This window comes from Vicugna pacos, unplaced genomic scaffold (genome assembly GCF_048564905.1).
Source record: "Vicugna pacos unplaced genomic scaffold, VicPac4 scaffold_19, whole genome shotgun sequence".
NCBI lineage: Eukaryota > Metazoa > Chordata > Mammalia > Artiodactyla > Camelidae > Vicugna > Vicugna pacos.
The window spans coordinates 63516790-63539378 of NW_027328740.1; the positions used below are offsets into that span (position 1 = coordinate 63516790).

A 22589-nucleotide genomic window follows, 5' to 3' on the forward strand; every position below is an offset into this window, starting at 1 on the left:
TTCCCTGATTTCCCCTTTCTATCTGAGCCTTTATCCCTGAGACTCACATCACATTCTTTTCCTTTCATTCATCTTGCTTTCTCATTCATACATATGTTCTACTATGTAATTACTTTTCCAAATTTTGAATCAGTACATATATATCATGTAAAATGCTCAAATATGTATTATTTCCACTAAGATGCTAATTCTACCTTAGAACATTTCTGCACTTCTGTATTTATTTGAATAAAGGGAATAGTATTTCTACAAGCCTCATAGTTAAACACTGTGTTAGTTTGGGGCTATTATGTAACATGAAATAATGGTACATGAACATAGTCGTTTTTCATTTATTTTTATGTAACACCGAGATGAGGTTTTTGCCCTGAAGACTGGTTTTATTGAAATTTTACCTACGTTACGGACAGTCAGTTTATGTGAAAGCCCTCATTTCTCCCCTTTTTTGATATATGTTCCATTTGGATATATATAACATATAACTTGGCATGAAGCAAAATTCCCAAATCATTCACATAATACAATTAATATGTTTAATTATATTTTTTAAATGTTAAAAAGAAAAAGAAAACAGATTCCTCTACCTATTAGGCACTTCTGTGGCAATATGTAACACACCCCTTAACCATGACATTGAAGAACTGAGCTGATACCAGCCCCTTTCCACCTGCTCAGCCCCACCTTTTCCCATCCCCTTTCCCATCCGGAGAGGACATCCCTCCCATTGTCCAGGCCCAGATGTTGGAACCATGTCCTTTCTCTCTCTTTCTTTTACACTCACAGACAGCAAATCCAGCTTGTTAGAAAATTCTGGATATTCTGTCTTAATTAAATACCTGCTCTCTGCTCCCCGCCCTCCTAAGAGCCACCTTCAGCCTTTCCTGGATACCAATAGCCTTCTGTTTCCATCTTTGCTTTCCTACAATCTCTCATCCACACAGAGTCAGAGGGAGCCTGTAAAAACATACATTGGGGGTGGTGGGTGTTGCTCAGTGGTAGGGCGCATGCTTAGCATGCTTGAGATCCTGGGTTCAATCACCAGCACATTCATTAAAATAAATAAATTACTTCCCCCCAAAAAACACAAACACAAAAGCATAAGTTGGACTACATCACCCCTCCCCTCAAAACTCACTAAACGGGTCACCATGTCATTAGGAGCCAAAGTCGTCACAAAGGCCTCAGGACCCGGCGTGCTCTGCCTCTCTGCCCACACTCTCCCCCTCACTCTGGGGGCCTCTGGCTCCGGCTCTTCCTTCTTCCTCCGGATCTATTCTGCTTCAAGTTCATTACTCCGTGAGATCTGCCAGGATTGCCTTATTCCCTCCTGTCTGCCTCCCACCCGACCGCCATCACCCGAGTTTGCTCATATCACTCTTTTTTAAAAATTTTTCCAAACTCTTGCTACCCCAACATGCTGCCTGTTTCCTCTGCTAAAATTCTGAGCCCCCAGTGATGGGGAGTCATGTCTACTTTGTTGACTGATAAAGCCCGAGTGCCTTGGGAACGGTCTAGTTAGGAGATTCCCGTATGTAGTAGGAGCTTATACACATTTGCTGAATGAATGTAGATGCCCTGGTCCAATCCGATGGAGCACTTCTGTGACGTGCTCAAAGAATAACTCTCCTTTCCACCTGAGAGGGAGTGACAACTTTCTTGGTGATTAAAGGCAAGAATTTTTTGCTTTATGCTGTTAACCTTAGGCGGGGAGTCTGGGGGATCTTCATATATATTTTTAAATTTGGTTCACTCTGCAGTTGGTCTTTGGTCTCTGTATAATTTTGAGAAACTCTTTATGAGTGATCATTCTTTGATCATATTGAACAGGTTCCAGGGGGAAGGACCAAGCCTGTCCCATCAGCCATCCTATGTGTCATGTCCTGGGACCCAGTGGATGCTCAGCATGTAAGTGAACCGACAGGAGTGAGTGAAGAGATGGGAGCATCTCATTATTGTGGCGGCTCTCTGTCCAATGCCTTGAGATTTGGGGAAGGGTTTACAAGTGCAGAAGGGAGAGGTCAGGTCCTCTGTGCTTTTCCTGAGTGCCCTGGCCTTACCCATTCCCCCAGCCCCCTCTGGGCAGCCAAGCCAAGGAGCTGGGCCACCAGTGGTTGTGCTGATCAATAATCCACCTTCACCCAAGTCCGGGGGTAGGTACACATTGTTGTAGACACTGGAGTCAGGTCCTTGGAGGAATTCCTCACCGAACTATGTTTTGGACCTTTTATTTTTCTCTAGAACCTCCAGCTGAAGAAGATTGTCTTAGACACATGAAAGTTGAGGACACCTTCTGTCCCCTCGCAACCCAGGTGGGGCTGGGAGTCTGCTGTTTCTATAGCCGGTGGGCTCGTGTTGATTTGGGCATCCCTGTGCCTGAATTCCTGCAGTACACTCGGTGGTAAGGATGGGGGTGCCTGGCAGGGAGGGAAGCGGGTCGGGAGACTGTGCTGGGCTGATGTTAACCTGGGGTGAGCGGGAGCCTGCTGATGCATGGCATCTCGGGGCAGGGAACTCTCCACACTCAAGAGGGGTTCCCACTCCCGCAGGGGCCCTTTGATCAGGGTGCTGGGCTGTCAGGGGACCACAGGGGTCCCAGTGAGGATTAGGGTGCCTTCAGGCAATGGGAAGTGTGGGGTCCAGCGGCAATTGAATTAACTGTGCACCCAAACCCAGCCCCCACCTCTTTCAGCCTATTTCCTAATCTGCAAAACTGGAATGTTATTAAACATCTCGCGGGGTCGTTGATGGGCTGGGACAGACTAGACTGTCAGGAGCTGGAATTCCTCTGTCCCCTGATTGTTTGCCTTCTTTCTGACTATTTGCTCTCACAAGCTCAGTCTCTCTGTCTCTCGCTCTTTCACTTCTAACTTTCTCTCATGCTCTGGTTTCATTTGATTTTCAACCACCGCCCCTCCCCTCCGCCAATCCCCAGATGAGTGAACTTGATTTCTATGTGTCAGTTCCAAATTCCCAGGAAAGATGCTCTGTCACCCTCTGGATCTGTTGTCCAACCCATGAGTTGTGGCCAGAGGAGCGAGTCCCTCTGGGACCTGCAGAGGGTCTCTGCCCAGCCTGCAGCCACCACTGTGGGAGCACATAGCTCTCCGTGGAGGAAGTACTGGCTGTGACCTTGTGTCACTAAGTGTGAATTTATGTCTTCTCTTGAACCACCTTCATCCTCCTAAACAAAGATGAAAATTAAACACTCCCGGGATTTGTGTCATGGAACACTCAGGGTGGGGGCTAATGGGGCTGGAATTTCTGCTGTATTTAAGGGGCTACACTGAATCCCCAACGAGAGCCTGCAAAGGGAACAGCACCGGCCCCACCCGGCACTTAGGGCGCTGAGTCTGCGTGACGTTGAGCCAGGCTTCTGACCACAGCTCAGGGGTCTGGTCTGACCAATTAGCCTTTGAAACCAACCAGCTTTGGATTCCTCAATCCCACCCTGAGGTTTTACCTGAACCATCAGCTTCTGTATCTCTGAAGACAGATGCTGAGGACCCTTCACGTAAGCCGTTCGCACAGCCCTGTTCAGGCCTTTGTGCTGCACGGTCTGCCCGGCGAGCTGACCGAGGTTGGTATTTTACTGATGTTAGAAGTAGTCTGGTTTCCCGATGTACTGTTTCACTGAGCAAGCAACAGAAGCCACTTCTCGCTGATAAAAGCAGAAAAGGGACATAATGTAAAGATACTGGGAGGGTGTGTGGAGTGGCCAGGACCGGAGCCAACCCAGGAGCTGTAGGAGGTGTTAGGGAGCCCCAGGCACCAGGCTGGGAGGGGTGCTACCGGGCCCCCTGCCACCCCAGAAGGGACCCCCCTCCACCCGACCCTCCACCTCACTCACTGCAGGGTCATGTCCCGGCAGGGCCAGGTCACACTGAAGCCACCAGCACACACCTCAGTGGGGGAGCTGGCCCCGTCTGAGCTGCGGGCGTGCCTGGTGTGGGGAGAGGCCCAGTTAGAGGAAGGCAGTTCCTCTACTGTTCCGAGTTAAGGTGCAAGTCAGTGCCCATCACTCAGGAGAGCCGGGCTGGACGGACCTCATTGTGACTGTCTGAGTTCACTTATTACTTTCTATGTTTGAAGGCCCTGGAGGGAGAAAAAGTGAAGGTTCTAGTACTTATTTTGTGTTTCCCACGTACCAGGTGTGGTAAGCAAGCCACTTCAGACAAGGCCCGGAGCAACCACGTAAATAGGCCACGGAGCAAGTCGTGCAGTCAGGCCTCTGTGGTCCCGAAACCCGTGTCCCCATCGGCTCCATAGTTACCAGTGGAAACTAGGCGGATTTATGGGACTGTGTGCTCCTGTGGGGGCTGGGATATGTGTGTTTAAGTCCACATCTTCAGAAACTCGGCTAGAACCACAGACACTGATTGCACAGAGGCAGAGGAAGGGAGGATTCCAGACTTTGGTCCAGCTCGTGTGGAGCTCAGAAGTTCTTCCTCCTGTCCTGAAAATAACACCAGATCTGAGGGAGCTGCAAACCCACTGCTCTTCTTAGATCCCAGAAAACTGAGGGGGAAAGCTGCTCCCAACCCAGAGAGGTTGCAAAGGGAACAGCGGGCAGGCTTGGAGAGTCACAGCTCCCAAGGCAGAACCAGATTTTGTAAGAACCCCGGGGGCAGGCAGATTTAACAGGTCCCTGAGGCCAGCAGGAGGCTCAGTGTGGGGATATCAGAGTGTGACAACTCCAGGGGGCCAGTCAGAGGGGCCCCATGCTCTTTTTCATGTATTTTACATCCAGGACCGTGTCCTGTTCTCAGAATGAAGGTCAAAGGATAACTCCTCATGCTTCCTGCCTGGAAAGGAGAAAATAACTGTATTGAAATACACCCAGAACATTCTGTTTCATTGGGGGAAGCTGTTTTTTGTTTGTTTGTTTGTTTAATGAGAAATAATTTTACCAGAGCCTAACCAACCTGGGAGAAGGGAAATCCCTTCTGTGTCACCCAAATTGGGGTGGGGGAAAAGAGACAAACTTGTAGAGGTCACAGCTCAGGGCACAGGCTCAATGAGAACTAATCACAGGACTGCAGATGCCCTGCTCTTTCCCGCTCCCCCAACACCTTACCTCCATGTCAGTAGGGCCCGTGTGTAATAACAGGAATAAAACTAAAAGAAGTAAATGTCTCAGGAGTGTCTAGGGAAAACCCAAAGACAGCGGGGAGATGAAAACAAGGACACACAGGCTGTTTTAGTCTCTCACACAATTAGCTGTAGCAAACTACACACAGCCCAGCCCCAGTAGATAAACAGACAACCTCACAGAAGAAATTATTTATTTTGGTTCTCTTACCCAGTGCATTCCATGGTGCATCCTCGCCTAGAATTGAGTGGAAACAAGTCCATCTCAGAAGGGACATAACTGAAGAGGGATGGCTTCCCAGACTCTGAGGGACAGAGACAGCACCAGCCTTGGTTAGAGAAAGGTGAGGGGTGGGGTAGGGTGTGGGCTGCCTTCCTACCCAAATAAGGAACCTTCCTGAGGCCAGCACAGTAGGAGGGAGGGCCATGGGGTGGAAGCAGCCAGACTTCATCCTGAGAACTGATGGGATGCCTCAAAGGGACAATTCAGGTGCCCAAACTGGGCCCTGAGTGTGGGAGCCAGTCGGTCTGACTCAGAGCCCAGGACTGAGGTGGGCGCACAGCAGGCCGGTCTTACTTGGCCGGATCCATTTCACTTCTCCGAAGCCCTGTGTAAAACATGAAGCGTGGACGGCCTGGTGAGCACAGCTCTGCCCTCAAGACCGGTTTCAACTCCTCTCTTCCCAGAGAACAGCATCTCTGAACTCGTCCTGGGTGACCTCACAGAGATCACCCTAGTGGCCCAGGCTAGTGACCGGGAACATGTACCTTCCTGCAGGCAACCCCTGACGTCCACTGATGCATCATATACTGGCAAAGAGTGAGTCACTGTGCATTGGTCTAACAGCAGAGACTCTGCCAAAGGCCCAAGAGGTGGTGTGTGGGTCATGCAGGGGTGCAGGAGTGTAAGCAGTGCAAAAGTGTAACTGCTGACAGGGGTGCAGGGGCTGTGGAGGGCGCAGGCATTTCAGGGGATGTGGGGGTGGAGGGATGCAGAATTGCAGAGTGTAGCAGGGGTTCAGAGGTGCAGGGAGTGTAGGGATGCAGGGAGGTGCTCAGGGACGTGGCCAGGATTAGAAGGCAAGTGCACATCCTTGCAGTCAGCCTGACCCAGGCAGGCTATTGCAATGCTTTAGGGCGGCGGCAGCGGCGGTGGGGGTGGCCGTTGGGAGGCTGCCCGGGCAAGCCGGTCGATTTCTTCTCTTCCCTGCAGCCTGGCCTGGGGTGGGGATTGGCCGCCGGAGATTCGCCAGATGTTGGACTCCAGGTAAGCTTGCTCCTGGTAGGTGGGGCGGTTAGGTCAGAGGGCGGTGGCAGCGGCAGAGGGGCGGAGCGGGCCTACCCCTGGCGAACGGGTGGAATAGCTGCTTTGTCCTGGCTGCTGGGCCTGGGAGCGGCCTCTGCTTCCCCAGGTCGCCGGACACTCCTGTCCCACTCAGCTTGCTGAGTGCGGAGTGGGGGCGGGGCCGTTAAGGTGCGGGGCCCACGGGGGGAGGGGGGCTGCCGCGTGGGAGCCGGTCAATTCGCTCCGCTCTTCCCGGCGGCAGAGCCAGGGGCGGCTTCTACTGCCCTAGAGGCGGGACGCGGGTCTCCAGATGAGCTTGCTCCTGGGAGGCGGCGGCGGAGGCGGAAGGGGCAGGGCATGTGTTCCAGGGAGCTGCTCCATTACTTCTCTCCCCTCGGCCTGGCTTGGGGGCGACCTCTGCCTCCGGAGATTTGCCTGAGGTCCGACTCCAGGTGAGCTTGCTCCTGGGAGATGGGTGCGGTGCGGTCAGGGATCTGGTAAGTTGGTGGCTGCGGGGATAGGGAGGCTGCCCCGGGGTAGCTTGTGGATTAGCTCCATGTCTGCACCACGTGGCCTGCAGGCGGCTTCTGCTGCCCCAGGTCCCGGGACACCCCTGTCCCACTTTGCCTGCTGGGGGCGGGAGGCAGGGTAGTCATGGTGCAAGGGTGGCGGGGGTCGGAGGCCTGCAGCGGTGGAGCGGGCCCATTTACTCCCATCTTCCCCGCGGCTCGTCCTGGGGGCGGTCTCTGTTGCCCTGGGTTACGGGACACGTGTATCCTAGTCAGCTTGACCCCGGGAGGCGGGCGTGATACGTTTGAGGTGGTGGAAGCAACGGCGCGTTTTCCCACGAAGCCGGTCCATTTGCTCCCATTTCTCCTCATGGTTTGCCCTGGGGGCGGTCCCTGATGCTCCAAGTTCGCCGGACGTCCATCTCCAGGTCAGCCTGCTCCCTAGAGGAGGCCACTGTGAGGTCAGGGGGCAGGAGCGGTGGCTGATGCGGGGGGATGGGGATGTATTGGGGAGTTGGTAGATTGGCTCCCATCTGCGCGATGGCCTGGTGTGGGAGTGACCTCTCCTGACCCAGATCAGCAGACACACCTGTCCCATTCAGCCTGCTGGGGAGGGGCTCCCTGGGCGGTGCCGTTAAGGTGCGAGGGTGGCGACGTCGAGGGTAGAGGGCCTGCAGGGCGGAGCTTGTCAATTTGCCCTTCTCTTCCCCGCGGCCAATCCTGGGGGCGTCCTCTGCTGCCCAAGAAGCCCGATGCCCATCTCCAGGTCAGCTTTCTCCTGGGAGGCGGGCGCGATGAAGTCGAGGGGAAGGGGCAGCCAGCCGTCGCAGCTGCCTAATGGGGCCACTTCTTCTTTCCCCTGACCTGGCCTGGGGACGGCCTCTCCTGCCCAAGATTCGCCTGACACACCACACCAGGTCAGGTTGCTCCTGGGAGGTGGGTGCGGTGAGATCAGGGGGTGGAGAGGAGAGGGTTACTGCCTATTGCGAGCTGGAGGATAACCTCCCATCTCTCTGGAGGCCTGATGTGGGGGCGGCCTCTGCTGCCTCTCGTTCCCAGGTCACAAATCTCAGGGTCATATTGTCACGGGGGTGCGTTAAGTTGGGGGGCGGCGGGGTGATGGTGAGAGTATGGGGTCTGCCTCTTGGGAGCTAGTGGTTTAGCTCCCATCTCCCCAGCAGCTTGGCCTGGGGGCAGCCTCTGTTGCCCCAGGTTGCAAAGCACAGTTTCTCTGACAGCTTAGCCACCGGAGGTGGGCAGGATGTGCTGAGGGGACTGAGGCAGCCACCAATGCAGCAACGGAGGGGGCTGTCCCTGGCAAGCTGGTCAATTTGTTCCCATCTCTACCTTTGCTTCCCTAGTTTCGCAGGACGTCCTTCTCCAGTTTATCCTTCTCCTGGGAGGTGGGCTCAGTGCATGCAGCCCAAGGTCTGGGCTCTCCCCTTGGGAGGGGAAGAACTCTCTTGTTCTCCTTTGTCTTTATTCTTCAGTGAAGGGGTTACTTGGCCCAATTCTTAATCCTGAGAAAGTGTAGCCTGTGTTATGGAAGAGCTGCTGGACAGTGTGTTTCTAGGTGGGTTTTCACATCAGCTGATGCCCCAGGCAGACAGGAAAGCTATTACTCAGAGCTTCTTAGTGTGGAGTTGGGGGATGGCCCTGCTGTCCTCACCATACTTTTTAAAAATATGTTACTTCCCTCTTTTTCCTAGGTGACATTTTAGGTTATTGGGTCACAGATTGCTGGCACACCCATCCCTGTTCTCAAACATCTTTTAAACTTGGGTGAAGTGATAAGTAGGGGAAGATGATTTACTGAAAGGTAAGAATACGTAAATTTGCATTAAAGCTACCTTCTGTCAATCTTTCTCAAATGATTTTTGTCGGATTCAAAATCAACGACCTAGTGAATGTTGTACTCTTGTGTAAATCATTGATCTTTACATCACATTTGTTGAGTGGTCAACGAGATTTGTTTAGTAGATTATTCCTGAAAGGAAAAGCTCAGGCTTTTGATAATTCCTTGTCTGATGTTACCCAGGCAGTCACAGTAGAAAACACAGCTGATATAAAAGTCCCTCACCTGTCTGAACTGCAAAGCTTCTGGGATTACCGATTCCTGAAATGCAGGTGACTCTTGATGATAATCTGGGGGATGGTTTATATGATCAGATTCTTCCAGTCCTGTAAATGGGTTCCGTGGCCCCAGCCCCGGGAGAACTGGTCATAAGGGCCATATCGTGAGGGGTGGGATGGAAGGCAAGGTGTAAGAGCTGGAATCACTGAGATTCAACACTCGCTAAACACAGACTCCAGAGCCTAGTTGTTCTGTTCTGGATTTGAGAGTTTGTTCAGACATGATTCTTGCCTTTAAGGAGTCACTGCCTGGGTGGAAGTAACCTTTACATAAATCTGAGGAGGATGGAAATTAAGTAGATGGGCTGTTATGGTTCTCAGTGTGCCTAGGCTCGCTCTTCCAGGCACTCATTGGACTAACGAGAGTCATGTTATTCACTCATTCACTGATTTATTACCCTTGAACTGATCATTTGTCCCACAGTAAGTGAAACAAGGGATCAGGAACCTGAGTTTTGTCCCCTCTCCTATCACTGATTGTATCTGTCAGTCGGGCGCCCTGCGTATGCATTGTGAAATGGTGGTATTTCTTGCCCAATGGGGCTGCACTGTCAGTTCTGAGAATCAGGGGAGACACGTGGGTAGGAAAGCACCCTGACACACATGGCCCCCCCACCCCGTGAGACAGCATTGTCGATGCTCAGGTGACCCGATGTAGACCGCGCTGCTAAACCTGAGCATGGTTAGTGATCTTGGTGGCTATGAAAATACAGACTACCGGTCCCTACCTCTGGAGGCTCTGAGGGTGTGTACCCCAGAATTCTGCATTTTTAAAAGGACTTTAATTCTGGTGAAGATGATCTGAGTGTCCCACTGAGAAACACTGGTGTTCGAGGCACCAATATTGAGGATTCTCAGGGAGCGATGTCTTTTCAGGATGGTCCTAGGGCCCTCACTTGAGACTTTTGCCTTGGGTTTAATTGTATGTGTTCAGAAGTGATGTCTCTCACTTCCAGTGCTTGTAAGCGTGATCTGTGCAGGGATTTACTCTCAGTAGATGGCAAAAACTATGATTCTTCAGGTCACCGAGCTAGAGTGTGAGCGATCTTTTATTTTGGTGTTCTTTATAGCAATGCAGAGTCTCCCGAGAAGAGATTCAGACTTAACAGCTTTGTGTCAGACTTTGGAAGACCGCTGGTGCCCAAGGTGTTCTCTGGCAGGACAATGATGAATCTAGGTCCCTCTTTCCCTGCTACATCAATGAAGTGGAGCACTTGGACAAGGCCAAAGCTGGTATCTCAACCATTGCCCTTGACAGTGATATTCGGCTCCAGGAAGCCTTCAGATGCAGCAGGTGGCCAGAGGAGGAGCTGAACAGGCTCATGAAATGTGACATCCCCAACTTCATCAATACAGACCAGAACTCTTCCGTTGGGGAAGATGATCTCCTGATTTTGGAACCACCGATTGTTCTAGAAAATAAGCCATTTGCTCAGACCTCACACAAAGACTTGAATTGAGAAACGTGCTTTGTCAAGTGTCTTTCTGAAGATGTGAAGTCTGTCTTTGTATGGCAGGAATTGCCCTTTCACAAAATTGTATGTGTTTGTGTCTGAGAGAGGGAAGTGGAGACAGACAGAAAGACAGAGACAGAAGAGAGCCCCTCAGAAGAGAGCTAGTTAAGGTGAGTTTTTGTGCCTTTAAAAAAAAATTTGGGGTTTTGGGGGGAACAAAGTATTTACACTGTTTCATTCTCCTACTTGGAAACCTGGCCCCATCCTCAGTGTCAGTGGCCTTGAATGGGGTTGGCACGGTGCGTTTCATCTGGCGCTGTCACTACCACGCTCTGCCTTTAGCATGTTGCTTTGCCTGTCAGGGCTGCCACCCTTTTAACCTTAAGGCTAGGAGTCTGGGGTAGATGATCCATCTCAGCTCTGCTGTTTTGAAAATTCCTGATGGCAGCATAAACCAGGCCCTACCTCCTGTCTCTTGCTGGGGCACCCCTCAGGTCTGTGCCTTCTACTCAACCCTTTACTGAGCCCAGTTTTATCAGGAGCCCAAGTGCCTACCGGGATGGAAGGGGACTTGTCTCTCGTGGTCACGGTGGCCGACATTTCCATTGGTTGTGCTGAAACAGCTCTTCTGAGATCCCCTGGCCACCCTTGCTCAAACCTGAGGACAACACTGTCGTTTCTTTCCTAGGAGGAGGATCAATGCATGGTGCACTTTATGACAATCCTGTCCCCAGGAATGCACGGAAGTTTTTCAGCTGAGTGAGGGGAGGTGCCTCTGTGTCCCTGTGTCCCTGTATATCTGTCTGCTCACACTACCCTGCCACCGGCTACTGAGCAAGAAAAGTGCTATTCACCATGCTGTGTGTTTTGCAGATGTGTAGGTGATGGTCGTCTGGCTTGTGTGTGTGGGCTTGGAGCTGGGATGTTGAAGGGCTTATAAATACCTCATCAACATGTATTCAAGGTGGCCTGGTGCCACACAGACTTGATTCATGAAGGCAGCAAGCCTGAACACTGGTTTGGAAACAACTTGGTTTTGATCAGTCACACTGCATGCATGACTCGCTGCTAATCTCTGGGTGGTTTTTTCATTTTAGATTTATTCACCCAGTGTCTTGCTTAAGCTGAAAAATACTTTTATTTCACCAGAATATTCTCTGATTCTTTGTTTTCACACATCCAGTTTTTTAATTCCTTTAAAAATTGTTCTGTGTTTATAATGCCTCCTGATTTCTATCATTTCTAGTTTCCCTGTGGCCTGAGCCATGCACCAGATTTTATGTAGGAACTGTTCCACCAAAAGGAATCCCCTCGCTATAATATCTTTTGAGGAAAGTATTATTCTTTAAGACCCTAACACTAATTCGTAGAACAAAGCATGGAACATTTCTTGTAGTTAATATATGTTCATGCAAAAAGAAACTTGATATTTTCATTGAAGAATGTTGATTTTAATAACTTTTACTAATGTGAATATTATTATTCATAATTTAAGTAACCAAATAAAACCACAGTTATTTATTATTAAGATTAAAAACTATTTACATGGTCTCTCAATTAGAAGACTGAAGTGTATTTAAAAATGGAAAAATACCCATGATGACACCATCTTTTTTATTAACTAAATATCAAGAACTGTGCAGGGTTATGATTTGACCACCTGCAAGCTGTCAAGTTAGCATGAGGTAGTTTGTGGATGCTGCCAGAAGACAGGAGACTCCCCCAGGATCAGAGACTAAGGACTTCCTGCCAGCACAGCAGGCAGCCAGTGGTTCATGTTCATGTTGGTTCCTGAGTTCCTTTCCTATTGCTGTTGTAACAAAGGACCACAGACTCAGTGGTTTAAAGCAATACACATTCATCTTCTCACTGTTCTAGGGTGCAGAAGTGCAAAGTCAATGTCAGTGGACTAAAACCAATGTGTGGCCAAGGCTCCGTTCCACACTGAGGCTCTTGGGAGGGATTCATCTTCCTACCTTTCCCAGCTTGCATAGGTGCTCATACTCCTTGGCCCAGGGCCCTGTGTCACTGTGACTTCTGCTGCCACTTCACATCTCTGTCTCTGACTAATCTGCCTCTCTCCTCTAAGGACCTCCGTGATGACGTTTGCTTTCCCACAGTGATCTGCCATCCCAAGGTCCTTGACAGTCACACCTGCAGAGTCCCTTTTGCCATGCACAGTGACATATTCCCAGGTTCTAGGGATCAGACCATGGACATATTGGGGGCCATTATTCTACAAAGTTCTTCCCTTTGGCTCCACTGGTTCTTGTCCATCCCACATGCAAAATGCATCCACCTCATCCCAACACCCTCCAGAGTCTCATTTACTACACCATCAACTCAAAGTCCAACATGTAGTCTAAGTATTATCAGCTCAAAAGCCTAAATATTTTCATCCTCATCGCCTAAGTCAGGCATGAGTGAGACCCTGGGTGTGATCTTCTCTGCTCAAAATCCTGCAATGGCTTCTCATTTCACACAGTGAAGAAGCGAGAGTCCTTATGGTGACCTTACAGGTTTCCTCCCCCTCCCCAAGCTGAGCTCATCTCCGGTTTTCTCCCTGGCTCACTCTGCTCCAGCAACACGGGCCTCCCTGCTGGCCCTTGGGGACATCAGACTTGCACCCACAGGCCTGTTGCCCTGGCCGGTCTCTGTCAAACTCATATGCTGAAGTCCTAACCGCCAGGACTACAGAACATGACCCCATTTGGTAATAGGGTTGTTGCAGAGGTCATTGGTTAAGAAGAGGTCATTAGTGTGGGCCTTAATTCAGTATGACTTGTGTCCTGATAAAAAGGGGCAATGTGGACACAGAGATACGTGTACATGGGAGATGACGTGATGAAATGTGGAGAGAAGACGGTCGTCTCCAAGCCAAGGAGAGAGGCCTGGACCAGCCTCTCCCTCCCAGCCCTCAGGAGGAACCAGCTCTGCTGACACCCTGCCTGCAGACTCCCCGCCCCCAGGGCTGTGAGACAGTGAGCCTCTGTAGTTCCCATCACCCAGTGTGCGGTGCTGTGTTAGAGGAAGCTCAGCAACTAGCGCCCCCTTCTCAAGGTCCTCAGTGAGGCCTGCTCTGGCCATCTCATTTTAAACTGGAGACTGCCTTCCCCTTGTCTCTGCCCCAGAAACCCCTCTCCCTGATCATATTATTTCTATCACCTTCTAGAATACCATATATTTCACATGACTGTCACGACTGTAGTTTATGTTCTGCTCTTCCTCAGTCCTACAGGGACAAGGATCCTTATTTGTTCACTGACGGACCTCAGGTAGCTTGACCAGTACCCGTGGCACAGCAGTCAATACAAATTGGCCGGATGGAAGGAGGGATCGTTCCTTACATTCACAGGTGAGTGAACGAAGATTCCGGGGGATTGAGTGTTTTGCTCAGGCACAGAGCTGGTAAGTGTCAGGCCAAGGGGGGTTTCAGGTACCTATGAACCTGTGGGAGTCTTGAGTGATTCCCTTTCCATTGATTAGTATTTCTCAGGTGTCTCTTTTTCTGGCTCTAACTTTTGACTTCTTTCTGGTATTCTTCTAAGCTTTCAACCAGTTTTAAGTTTTAATTCTGCTTTGTCTCAGGTAAACAAATGAAATCTGTAAATCTTTTAACTCATTATTTCATCTAAATACAGTGTGATTAGTGATGATGTTGTATTTCTGGCCTCTTGTTTTGTGATTTCTATTTGCTTTGCGCTGCTTTTCTCCTGCCGGTTATATCCCTTGCGGTCATGGTTAAGAGCATGGCGTGTAGAGGCAGCCTATCCGGGCTTGGTTCCCTCCCTTGCTAACCATGTAACCGGGATATGTAATCCCTTTGAGACTCACTTTCTTCATATACAAAAAGTGGTACTATCCACCTCAAAGACTGTGAGCATTAAGTGATAAAATGGATGGAGAACTTAGAATAGTGACCGGCGTATTTTGCATTCTTCATTTTGACTTCTTTATTTTTATTCTCTTTTTAAACAATTACTTTAGAGATTACTGTTGAATTTTAATGAACACCCTAGATATTGAAGATTAAAATGTTACTTAACCCATACATTGAATTTTATATACCAAATGATATCTGTATTTTGTTTCCATAAGTTCTGTTTAGCTCTATAAAAAAATTGATCTGCTTTCTTTTACATGATGTCCTGATTGTTCATTATGTTACATAAGATTCATTTTATCTTTTAATGATTCAGTCATACTTATTTTATGCTCTCTCTTAGATTGTTTCAAAATTTTAGGCTCTGGAATATTAATCATCCTGTGTTTTACGGTGAGCTCTTTCTTCCCTGTGGCATTTATTTTCTTCTGTTTAGAGTTGTGTGTCTGTGTGTGTGTAGAGTTGTGGGAGTTTCTCTATAGTGAGTACAATTTTTTTCCTATGATTGTCCCTTACATCCTGGTTTATAAAGTTTCCCTAGAGAACAATTTTGTGTTGCTTATCCTAAGGCTCCAGGTGATATGATCAACGTTGAATTATATTTTTCAGTTTGGGAATTCCGGAATCTTAAGTGGAGTATCAGTATGGATTCCACATTCGAATAAAGCAGGGGCGTGGAGATTATATTTTTTTAAGGGAGATTTTGTTTTTCCCTAGAGAACCGGCTGTTTCACCCCTTTCCTGCGTGCACAGGTGGAGAACTTTGAGTCTTCCTTTCAGTGAAGAGTCAAGTCGTCCAATACGTCTTATGCAGAGGTTTCTATAAAGGAAGACTTCTACATCTGGTATGGACCCTTTTTCTTAATGGACATTGTATCCCTATTTATGTGCAGATGAAAACCCATTCCCTCCAGGGTGCTGTGGCATCAGCTCACAAGATTACCATTTTTGCGTTAAGTGTCCTCTTTTTATTGTCACCTGGGAACTTCTCTCTCCATAGTTATCTCTGTGTTACTTTTGTTGTTGTATTTTATCCGGCATTACTGAAAGTTTTACTTAAAAGGGATCCTAATTAGCTCTGTTTACCTGTTTCCAGAGCTGAAAGCTTCAGTTCTAGAGTATCTGTTTGATTTTTCTTAAAAATACATTCCAATATATTTCTCTGGTGAAAGTCTTGACCCTGTTATCTGTTCTCCCATCATTTCCTTATTTTCTTGAATATATTAAAAGTGTTTTATAGCCTTTATTGGTAACTCTGATGCCTACATCACCTGGGGGTTTGCATCCTTTGTCTAATATTTCTTATTCTCATTTTATCCATCATATAGTCTTGACATGTTGCATGTCTAGAAATTCTTTATTACATGGCAGACACTGCAAATGAAAAATCCATATCTTATCTTCCTTAAGAGGTTTTCTACCTTCCCGTTAGGCAGACAGGGTGAGAGACTGATCATCTCACTCCAATAAGGCCCGGAGTTGCGTCGACAAAAGTGCCTTTTTTCTTAACACAGCTTTGAGGTATACTTGGCAAAATAATTTTCACAGATTTAAAGTGTACAACTTAATGCGTTTTGACATAAGTATATCCCCAAGGAACCATGACCACATTCAAGACAGTGAACATACCCATCACCCACAAAACTCTTCTCCTGCATTTTGTTGTCCCTCCCTCCCTCCCCGTCTATTCCCCTGGAAACCATTGATCTGCTTTCTATCACAACATACTGGTTTGCATTCTCAAGATCGTTGTATGAATGGATTCATGCAGTATCTACTCTATGTTGTCTAACTTCTTTCATTCAGTGTAATTATTTTGAGAGTCATCTGTGTTGCTGTATTAATAGCTTATTTTTCTCATAGCAGAGTATTGCTTAATGCTGAGTTTTTCCTGAATAGTTTATTGCGAACAGTGTTTGGTTAGACCATCCTTTGTTTCTCCATTTACTTCTTGATGGATGCGTGGGTTATTTCCAACTTGAGCTATTATAAATAATATTGCAGTGAATATTTGGTTACAAGTCTTTTTATGGACATACACTTTTATTTTCTAAAGCATCAGATGAGAAATATCTGGGTTATATGGTAGATAGGTGTTTACCTTTTTTAAAGAAACTGTTAAACAGTTTTCCAAAATGGTTGTGCTATTGTAAATTCCTCGTGGTATGTATCAGTTCTGGTTGCTCTACTTCCTTGCCAGCACTTTGTAAGGTCGATCTTTCTAATCGTATACATTCTAGTATATATGTGAACTAGTATCTCACTGGTGATTTTTAAAAGCATTTCTATAATGACTAATGGCATCTTTAATCAGCATCTTTTCATATGCTTATTATCCATCTAGATATCTTTATTGAAGTGTGTTTTCTGGCCTCATTCATTCATTCAGGTGTTTGCATTATTATTGTGTTTTGAAATGTTTTTATTCTGGATCAGACACAAAGAGAGACCTTTACCAGACATATGATCTGCAAATAGTTTCTGTCTATAGCTTGTCTTTTCATTTGCTTAGCAGTGTTTAGAAGAGCTTTGAAGAGTCTTCATTTCTGTAAAGTTCACTCTATCAGTTACTTTTTAAAATAGATGATACTTTTGGTGTCATAGCAAAGAAATATTTGCCAAACCCAAGGCCATAAAGCTTAAGCCTATGCTTTTTCTACTAGCTGTTTTATAGTTTTAGATTTCTTATTAAAATCTATAATCCACTTTGAGTTAATTTTTGTATATTTTGTGAGGTGTGGATCAAAGTTCATTTTTTTTTTTGCGTATCACTGTCTAACAATTCCAGCACTACTTGTTGAAAAGATCCTTTTCTCCACTGCATCCTTTTTGAGAATCAATTGTCTATATAAGTGTTTGTTTAGTTCTGAACTTTCTATTCTGTTCCATTATTCTATTTTCCTGTTTTACACCAACAGCATACATTCTGATTACTGTAGCTTTATAAAAAAAGTCTGAAAATTAGATAGTGTAAGTCTTCCAACTTTGTTTTTCTTGTTCAAAGTTGTTTTGGATATTTGGGATCCTTTGCATTTTTATATGAATTTTACAATCAGTTTCTAAATTCCTTACATCCTGTTCTACCAAAATTCCACCCATGTCTTTGGCCATCTCCAAAGCCGCATTTTCAGAAGTCTCTCTAGTTCCCAGGTGAAAGGAATTTGTCTTTTTTCTGGCTCCATTCACATTTCATATTATTTGATTACATTTATTCATATTTGGCTGTATGTACTTGTCTGATCTTTCCAGCCATATGGTAAATCTCTCAAAATTAGGAATCTTGACTTGGTTCCCTATATCTTCTGAGAAAACTAGTTCTATGCTTTGCAGCAGTGAGCCCTGCAGTAAGAGGTATCTGCAGCACACATCTAGCTCATTGCTTGCATATTGTCAAGAAATCCTGCAGATTTAGAATTGTTTATTGATTATTGTCTCCAAGACGTCTCAGTCTTTCTTATTTCTATTGTTACTGCTGCAGTTTCAAAGAGCAATGGCTAATTATTTTCCAAATATCAAAACATACTGTAATTGAGTTGTGATGTAAATTATGTGCTGCTGTGTCTTAAAAACCTCCTTAGTGTTCACAGGCTCCTTCACTCATGGAAATTTTGGGAGAATGACATATCCTTAGAGATAGCACTGCTGACTTTGGCAACCTGAGCAGCAGTATCTGAACTCACTCCTGCTGTTTTTCTAGTGTCCCATCTAGCCCTCCTCCAGCCCTCCATGGGGGGACATGCAGTTCTGCCCTTGAAAAGCCTGTTGCTTCTCAAGAAGACTTCCCTATGAAACATAATCATGTCCTTCTTGTGGGGACATTCAGTCCAGAGATTTGGCGGCAGGGAAAAATGTTTAGTCTGCTTTTGGTAGAGCCTAAACTCTTCCATAATTATTAGAAGCAAATCCAATGAGGAAACTGTGTTGGCATCTAACAAATCAGCATAAATGTCTGATGAGGCAGATCAGCTTCCCCATCCCACTCAGGCGTCATGTTGATGTGACACACAACTTGGCTAAAATTTTCTCCTCTGTGCAATGTAAGTTTCAAGACATTATGAATGGCTTTTTGTTTTTCTTCCTTGGTCTTTCCACATTCACTGTGTCTGGTGAGATTATATGAATCCTGCTTATTTTCAGCCCAGCAATTACCCCTTTTAAAGGATCACGTGTTTAAAAGGCTAGTGGACAATTTGTTAGAAGATAGAATTCCTTAGATTTTGGTCCTGGAGTTGAATCTTGGTTAGGGGTGAATGAAAATTCCCATTAAAATTTTAAATTCAGTGTTACAAAGTTTTAAAAATAGTTAAATATTAGTCAATTTCATTAAACACTTTAGCAGTTATTTACTTTTAAGCCTGTTTCTGGGGCAATTTTTTTAATGATTCCCTCTCTTTATTGATTCCCTCTTTATCAGAATCCTTGAGAGGCCCTTGTCATCACTGTCAGTATCATCATCATCATCATCATGGAACTGATTCCTCTGGACGATTCTAGGAAAATAAAGAGATCGGTGGAGTTATTTGTAGGTCAGTGTGTGAATATACAATAAGAACAGTTATCAGACATTAGATGCAAGAAATCCACTTTATTTAGAGAAGAATTTGGTCATGAAATCCTAATGTGGTGAATGAAGGTAGCAGTGGGAACAGAATAGTCAGTGGAAAGGAGGGAGTGAGCGAAGTGGGGAGCATAGATCCTTGGTTAGCCGATCATCAAATTGGTGAGAATGAGGGGAGTGTGTTGGCAGAATCATGTCCCTCCCCCGCCACAGGTTAGCCAACTGTGACATGTTTCTGTACATGGTAAAAGGGATGACAGATTATATTAGGAGAAAAATCTTAGAGGATTTCTGTCTTCTAAATTGTCTATTAGCCTTTTAAACCCGTGATACATTATTAAAGATTAGTGGAGGGCCACAAATAAAAAGGATTCATATAATCTCACCACACATACTGAATGTAGAAATACTAAGAAAGAAAAACAAAAAGTCATTCATAAGTGCCTTGAACCTTAAATTGCTCATGAGAGGAAATGTCACACAAGGTGAATGTCACAGCCACATACATAATGCCTGAATGGGAGGGGAGAAGGGGATCCTGAGATGAGACAATAGGGTGAGTAGCCAGGATTGTCCAGGTGGGCCCAATGTAATCACAGGGGTCCTTAAAATGGAGGACATAGCCCAGCTGAATTTAAACTCAGAGGGAGGTGTAGCCATGGAGCAGTGTTCAGAAAGGCTGCTGGCCATGAAAATGGAGGAAGTCGTGGGGCACAAGCTAAGGAAGTTGGGTAACCTCTGGAAGCTAGAAAAAAAACCAAAAACAAGGAAACATTCTCTTCTAGATCCTCTAGAAGGAAGGAACCCTGCTGTTAAGTTGAATTTAGCTCAATGAGAACTGTGTTGGATCTCTGACCTCCACAGCCATAAGGCGATAAATCTGTGCTGGTTTAAGTTGTTAAGCTTATGGAAATTTGTTACAGTGGTAATAGAAAAATAACATAGTGGGCGGTAGTGCAAGGGATTAAAGGTCTAGGCTGGGGTGTGGAGAGGATTCTGACATTTATACTGAAAAACAACCAGGTGCAGTGGGAAGGTGTCTTAAGGAAGACCTACCTGGCAGGGCTGTTAAGATGACTGTTTGGAGTGAGGAGAGCATTGGATTAGAGGAATCAATTAAATCTCTATCAGAAAAATAAGGAATAAAATAACAGGGCTTCAGTGTTAGTGGATGCAGGAATGGAAATGTGCAGAGGGATATAAACATTACTTTGATATTAGCTACAGGTTTGATGACTGCATGTTGGGGAGAGTTAGCCGATGTGTGGGCTGAATGCATCCCCTCAAAATCCATATGTCAAAACCCCATCTCCCAGGGTGATGGTATGGGAGGCGGGGCCTTTGGGAGGTGATTACTAGGATAAAGTGAAATCATGAGAGTAGAGCCCTCATGAATGGGATTAGTGCCGTTATAAAGGGTCCCAGATTGCTTGCTTCTCTCTGCTCTCTGGCCCATGAAGATAGAGGGAAGACAGCCATCTTCGAGCCATGAAGGCTATTCTCTCCCAGATACATTGACCTCAGCCTCCAAAACTTAAGGAACATGCTGGTTGTTTAAGCCACCCGACCCACGGTAATTTGTTACAGCATCCCAGACTGACGAAGACAGGGGAGAATGCCTCTGAGTTTGGCACTGATTGCCCGGAGAATGCTGAAACCCAGGGAAGTGGGCAGCACAGACGTTTACCCATTTAATCCTGGCAACGCGGTACGAGATAGAGTCTACATATTTCTCGCTATTTAAAAGGGAAGGAAAAAGAGGCACAAATAACAACAACAACAACAACAACAACAACAATAATTTTTCCAAGATTCACACAGAACCCCCTGGAGGCAGAGTGAGAATTTATACTCAGGCAGGCTGACCCCAGAGCCCCTGCTCATAACTACTAAGTCAGATCACATTGCTTATGTGGATCAATTTTTTTCAAGTGTGATATGAGGGTACTGTGTCCAGTAACTTATAATTTCAAAATACCTCACTGTAAGGGAAACATTAGTCGCAGGCTTTGCAAACCACAGAAAGCTAGACATACAAAAATAACTCGCTAGGGCAAGATAACCAATAATGTTTTTAAATATTATACTTGCTGAACTTTTGCAATAAAATGTGTATTTATAATTCTGTCTGGCTACAGAATAACTTCATAATCCTGAATGTGGCTGGTGGCTCCCATGGTGGGCAGCACGGGCCTAGAGAATTTAAGTAGCTTGTGCAGCCTCGCCCAGGAAGCTTGTGGTGGGATCAGAGCTATAGGCTGGGACTTTTCCTTCCTATCCAACAAGTCCCTTATGGAGGCTTAGAAGCTTCTCCTTTGGTGCTCAGCTGTCTATCCGTACATATGACATCTTGTCAGGTGTCCCAGCCTGCTCCTGAACATCAGCCAGAACCCACTTCTGCTCTTTTCTGGCCAGGTAATACATTCTAGCAACTTCCATTGACTTCTTGGCATCAGTTCTTACCTGGAAGGGTAGTGGCTAGAGATGTAAATGTGTCCACATGGCAGGGTTTTCATACACATAGCAGGAGTTGTCAAGAGAAGAAAACGTCAGGAAGACGAGTGGAAGCAGGTCATTTAAAATACCAAATGGGTACTTTCAATGTATGTTTGTCTTTCCAAGTCCATACTTGTTCTGCTTGTGCATTACAGGCCAGTAAATCGGGAGAGCAGGTTTTGCGGCAAGAAATAGCAACTATAATTTGGAAAGCCAGATGAGAAGATGGAAGTCAAATGTCCTGGAAAACCATCTCCCAAAGTCAGAATTCAGGATCTTTTTATATTAAAAAGGGGAAGCAGGAATGCTTGGTTGTTGCAAACTTCGTTTATGAATTCTTTGTTGTTAGAATCTTTTGTTCTTGCAGCTCTTCACCTGGGTCAGATCCGTGTAAACCTCCAACAAACAAATGTTATTTCTATTTTGTAACTTGTTATCTTTATACGAATGGAAAAGTGTTAATTTCCTTTAAAGTCAGAGCCTTGAGGATAGGGTCTCCTGTATATTTCAGGCTTTAGGCAACATTGTTTTACAAAAGGTGCAGAACGAACAAGACTAAACCTAGGAAAAAGGGCACAGGTTTAAAGTCAAACAAGTGAAAGAAGTTTTCCCTCATCCTCTGTTCTTTCAGCCCTCCCTGGAGATGCCACTGTTTACTATCCTTTTTGTGCTTTTCCAGATATGCTTTGTATATTCCCACCTATGTATGCAAATTCCTTTAAACGTTTACTTATTTTTAACTTATAGGGGTTTAAATCCTCAAGTGCCTTCTGCCCGGGTAATAGAAAAGAACAAATCTGACTCCATACTAGAACTTTTCCTTTGACTTTAACCCTGTACTCTGTCTCCTAGGCTTCATCTTGCTTGTGAAACAATGTTGCCTAGAGCCTGAAATATACAGGAGAGCCTATTCTGAAGGCTCTGACCTTTAAGTATATTTAACACTTTTTCATTCATAAAAAGATAACAAGTTGCAGAATAGAAAATAACGTTTGTTTTGCTGGAGGTTTACAGAGATTTGACTCAGGCGGATAGCTGCAAGAACAAAGGATTTTAACAAAAAAGAATTCCTACACCAAGAATTTGCTACAACCAAGCACGTAGGAAAGGAGCCTGAATTCTGACTTGGGGAGATGGTTTTCCAGGACATTACTTTGCCATCAAGGTCTAGAGAAACTTGGTG

General features: G+C 46.1%; 3 long non-coding RNA genes across 4 annotated transcripts; all 3 read left to right on the forward strand.

Annotated features, from left to right (window-relative positions):
* Positions 1-3395: 3395 nt before the first annotated feature.
* LOC140693166 (uncharacterized) lies at positions 3396-6744 on the forward strand. Its single transcript, XR_012068877.1, has 5 exons — positions 3396-3577; positions 5304-5432; positions 5776-5908; positions 6302-6355; positions 6636-6744. It is a non-coding gene; the product is annotated as an uncharacterized lncRNA (long non-coding RNA).
* Positions 6745-7184: 440 nt separating this feature from the next.
* LOC140693162 (uncharacterized) lies at positions 7185-10307 on the forward strand. 2 transcript variants are annotated; one of them, XR_012068872.1, is made up of 4 exons: positions 7185-7310; positions 7628-7799; positions 8592-8701; positions 10086-10307. It is a non-coding gene; the product is annotated as an uncharacterized lncRNA (long non-coding RNA). The 2 variants fall into 2 exon arrangements; XR_012068871.1 differs by lacking the exon at positions 7185-7310 and having other exon boundaries at positions 7528-7799.
* Positions 10308-10616: 309 nt separating this feature from the next.
* LOC140693172 (uncharacterized) lies at positions 10617-15197 on the forward strand. The gene is made up of 4 exons (XR_012068884.1): positions 10617-10639; positions 11158-11346; positions 13700-13824; positions 15070-15197. It is a non-coding gene; the product is annotated as an uncharacterized lncRNA (long non-coding RNA).
* The last annotated feature ends 7392 nt before the right edge of the window (positions 15198-22589 follow it).